General features: G+C 50.7%; 1 non-coding gene across 1 annotated transcript in view; it reads left to right on the plus strand.

The window, feature by feature from the left end:
* Window positions 1-3,874: 3,874 nt before the first annotated feature.
* The window catches only part of LOC126444039 (small subunit ribosomal RNA), a 1,909-nt gene continuing 783 nt past the window's right edge, over window positions 3,875-5,000 (plus strand). Inside the window, exon 1 of the ribosomal RNA XR_007582367.1 lies at window positions 3,875-5,000. This exon is cut by the window's right edge and continues 783 nt beyond it. This is a non-coding gene — a ribosomal RNA (small subunit ribosomal RNA).

A 5,000-nucleotide genomic window follows, 5' to 3' on the forward strand; every position in this document is an offset into this window, starting at 1 on the left:
AGGTATATCGTACCTTAACCTAACCTACATTGCGCCTTCACTAACCTACGTTGTACCTTAACCTCTAACCTAACGTTGTACCTTAACCTAACTACGTTGTACCTTAACCTAACCTACGTTGTACCTTAACCTAACCTACGTTGTACCTTAACCTAACCTACGTTGTACCTTAACCTAACCTACGTTGTACCTTAACCTAACCTACGTTGTACCTTAACCTAACCTACGTTGTCCTTACACCTAACCTACGTTGTGCCTTAACCTACCTACGTTGTGCCTTAACCTAACCTACGTTGTGCCTTAACCTAACCTACGTTGTGCCTTAACCTAACCTATGTGTGTGCCTTAACCTAACCCTATGTTGTGCCTTAACCACTAACCTATGTTGTGCCTTAACCTAACCTATGTTGTGCCTTAACCTAACCTATGTTGTGCCTTAACCTAACCTATGTTGTGCCTTAACCTAACCTACGTTGTGCCTTAACCTAACCTACGTTGTGCCTTAACCTAACCTACGTTGTGCCTTAACCTAACCTACGTTGTGCCTTAACCTAACCTACGTTGTGCCTTAACCTAACCTACGTTTTGCCTTAACCTAACCTACGTTGTGCCTTAACCTAACCTACGTTGTGCCTTAACCTAACCTACGTTGTGCCTTAACCTAACCTACGTTGTGCCTTAACCTAACCTACGTTGTGCCTACTAACCGTTGTGCCTTAACCTAACCTACGTTGTGCCTTAACCTAACCTACGTTGTGCCTTAACCTAACCTACGTTGTGCCTTAACCTAACCTACGTTGTGCCTTAACCTAACCTACGTTGTGCCTTAACCTAACCTACGTTGTGCCTTAACCTAACCTACGTTGTGCCTTAACCTAACCTACGTTGTGCCTTAACCTAACCTACGTTGTGCCTTAACCTAACCTACGTTGTGCCTTAACCTAACCTACGTTGTGCCTTAACCTAACCTACGTTGTGCCTTAACCTAACCTACGTTGTGCCTTAACCTAACCTACGTTGTGCCTTAACCTAACCTACGTTGTGCCTTAACCTACCTACGTTGTGCCTTAACCTAACCTATGTTGTGCCTTAACCTAACCTATGTTGTGCCTTAACCTAACCTATGTTGTGCCTTAACCTAACCTATGTTGTGCCTAACCTAACCTATGTTGTGCCTTAACCTAACCTATGTTGTGCCTTAACCTAACCTATGTTGTGCCTTAACCTAACCTATGTTGTGCCTTAACCTAACCTATGTTGTGCCTTAACCTAACCTATGTTGTGCCTTAACCTAACCTACGTTGTGCCTTAACCTAACCCATATTGTACCTTAACCTAACCCATATTGTACCTTAACCTAACCCATATTGTACCTTAACCTAACCCATATTGTACCTTAACCTAACCCATATTGTACCTTAACGTAACCTAATTTGTGCCTTAACGTAACCTAATTTGTGCCTTAACGTAACCTAATTTGTGCCTTAACGTAACCTAGATTTGTGCCTTAACGTAACCTAATTTGTGCCTTAACGTAACCTAATTTGTGCCTTAACGTAACCTAATTTGTGCCTTAACGTAACCTAATTTGTGCCTTAACGTAACCTAATTTGTGCCTTAACGTAACCTAATTTGTTGCCTTAACGTAACCTAATTTGTGCCTTAACGTAACCTAATTTGTGCCTTAACGAGTAACCTACATTTGTGCCTTAACGTAACCTAATTTGTGCCTTAACGTAACCTAATTTGTGCCTTAACGTAACCTAATTTGTGCCTTAACGTAACCTAATTTTGTGCCTTAACGTAACCTAATTTGTGCCTTAACGTAACCTAATTTGGTGCCTTAACACGTAACCTAATTTGTGCCTTAACGTAACCTAATTTGTGCCTTAACGTAACCTAATTTGTGCCTTAACGTAACCCATGTTGTGCCTTAACGTAACCCATGTTGTGCCTTAACGTAACCCAATTTGTGCCTTAACGTAACCCATGTTGTGCCTTAACCTAACCTATATTGTGCCTCAACCTAACCTATATTGCGCCTTAACCTGACGCACGTTGTCGCTGAACCTGCTCTGTAATTGTTATGCAACTCGTTAAATTAGTGTAGTGTTGCCTAACCGCAACCCTCGCAATATAGTTCGCTATTCGCACTGCCCGGTCCCCTGTGTATCGCGTCATGTTAAACACCTTGCAGGTGTTGCTGACTTTCCACATGCTCCTGCTATACACTGTAATGTGGATAGCAGCAGGACGTACATGCCCCCCCCCCTTCCCCCCTGCCTTCGCAAGCTGGTCGTTGAGAAGTTTGCATGTTCAATGCCCTTCGCATGCCGACGTACTCAGCCTACGTTGTGGTACGGCCTGTCACCTGTCCGCCGATGTACGCAAAACCCACAAACTGTACTGCACATTGGTCCGTATGTACTGAATGATACATCGTGGCACATGTGTGACCGTACGACGACTGCGCCTAGCAACGGCAGACCATACAGTCCAAATATTGTGCACGCAGCTACGTGTCGTCTCCCTATAAGAGCTGGATTGCAGTGTGGTACGCCATTCAGACGTGTGGGAGGAACGGACGCCCTGGATGGCGATCAGCATGAGCAGTCTGTTGATGTAGTGGAGCGTGTATTCGGACGTAGTCGTCTCTTCTCACACACCGTGATAGCATGTTGCACCGCGTTCCACATCTGCGACATCCTGCAGAGGCCGGCTGACAGTCGTTCGCGCAATGGACACCGCATACGTACGGGGGCTACCTTCCACGTGTTCTCGAGGCGTGCACATGTTGTTGCGTCTATGTGGGCAGACGTAGTGTGTTGTGACACCTGACACAGGCATGCAATACTCGTTGCAAATGGCGATGGACGTCTACGTTTGCTGGTGACGTTACGCAAATGAACAACAGGTAACCCGTTGTGGTGCGGTTGTTCTCGCTAGAGGTGAATCAGTGTTGGCGACGATCGGTCGAGCTATTAACCGGTTGTTTCAGGGATACCCACCATGCCCACGAACGTGAAAGGGGACCCACCATGCCCACGAACGCGAAAGGGGATCTGGGTGTGAGGCGATACGCGGCGGTGGCTGGGTGGGACCGTCCCCGGCCGGTGAGGGGGGGCCGCCCGGCGTGCTGGCAGCGCGGTGCGTGGGCGCACGCGCTACAGCCGGCTGGTGGGGGCGGCCAGTGGCAGGCGCGCCGGCCGACGGACGCGGCAGGCGGCGCAGCTGCGCGCCGGCGCCCCCTGCTCGCGGCGCCTTGCGGCCAAAGTAGGTCCTCGCGGGCCCGGTGCGAAGCGCGGTGGCCATCTGCAGTGTGCTGGTCCGATTGAGGACTGTGTGCGCTGAGGATGCGCCGCCGCCCGGCGCTCGGCGCCGCGACGCCGTCTGCTGCTCGGTCGCCCCAGCGGTTCTCGCAGGTGGTTTGTATCGCAGCTGTGCGGACGTGTTGGCGCGTGCGCTGTGCTGGGAGAGTTCGCTTCGGCACCCAAGTGGGGCTTTTGTCCTTCTGTGGCGCTGGCGTTGGAGCTGCCGGTCACCGTAGGTGGCGCGTGTTGTCTCCCGCCGGCAATGCCACGACAGCACGCTCCCGGGCCTCTGTCGGCAGCGGCAAGCTCAGTTGGGAGCACGGGTGGTCGCACCTAAAGCGTCTACTCGCCTAACTCCGGGCGATTGCGCCTCTCTCGAACCCGACCAAGTACTTAGGACGGCGCTGCGCGCCGCCGGGACCTGAGAGGGTTTCGAGGTGTGTTGTGCAGGGGAGCTCAGCCTCCTCCTGTTTGCAGAATAATTGAGCGGACGCTTGCGTGTTCGCGCGGGCCCCCGGGACACACTCCCGGGCGGCCGGCTGCTCAGCTCTAGTTGACGCAGCTCCCTGGTTGATCCTGCCAGTAGTCATATGCTTGTCTCAAAGATTAAGCCATGCATGTCTCAGTACAAGCCGCATTAAGGTGAAACCGCGAATGGCTCATTAAATCAGTTATGGTTCCTTAGATCGTACCCACGTTACTTGGATAACTGTGGTAATTCTAGAGCTAATACATGCAAACAGAGTCCCGACCAGAGATGGAAGGGACGCTTTTATTAGATCAAAACCAATCGGTCGGCTCGTCCGGTCCGTTTGCCTTGGTGACTCTGAATAACTTTGGGCTGATCGCACGGTCCTCGTACCGGCGACGCATCTTTCAAATGTCTGCCTTATCAACTGTCGATGGTAGGTTCTGCGCCTACCATGGTTGTAACGGGTAACGGGGAATCAGGGTTCGATTCCGGAGAGGGAGCCTGAGAAACGGCTACCACATCCAAGGAAGGCAGCAGGCGCGCAAATTACCCACTCCCGGCACGGGGAGGTAGTGACGAAAAATAACGATACGGGACTCATCCGAGGCCCCGTAATCGGAATGAGTACACTTTAAATCCTTTAACGAGTATCTATTGGAGGGCAAGTCTGGTGCCAGCAGCCGCGGTAATTCCAGCTCCAATAGCGTATATTAAAGTTGTTGCGGTTAAAAAGCTCGTAGTTGGATTTGTGTCCCACGCTGTTGGTTCACCGCCCGTCGGTGTTTAACTGGCATGTATCGTGGGACGTCCTGCCGGTGGGGCGAGCCGAAGGCGTGCGACCGCCTCGTGCGTGCTCGTGCGTCCCGAGGCGGACCCCGTTGAAATCCTACCAGGGTGCTCTTTATTGAGTGTCTCGGTGGGCCGGCACGTTTACTTTGAACAAATTAGAGTGCTTAAAGCAGGCAAGCCCGCCTGAATACTGTGTGCATGGAATAATGGAATAGGACCTCGGTTCTATTTTGTTGGTTTTCGGAACCCGAGGTAATGATTAATAGGGACAGGCGGGGGCATTCGTATTGCGACGTTAGAGGTGAAATTCTTGGATCGTCGCAAGACGAACAGAAGCGAAAGCATTTGCCAAGTATGTTTTCATTAATCAAGAACGAAAGTTAGAGGTTCGAAGGCGATCAGATACCGCCCTAGTTCTAACCATAAAC

The sequence above is a fragment of the Schistocerca serialis genome, unplaced genomic scaffold (genome assembly GCF_023864345.2).
Source record: "Schistocerca serialis cubense isolate TAMUIC-IGC-003099 unplaced genomic scaffold, iqSchSeri2.2 HiC_scaffold_218, whole genome shotgun sequence".
NCBI lineage: Eukaryota > Metazoa > Arthropoda > Insecta > Orthoptera > Acrididae > Schistocerca > Schistocerca serialis.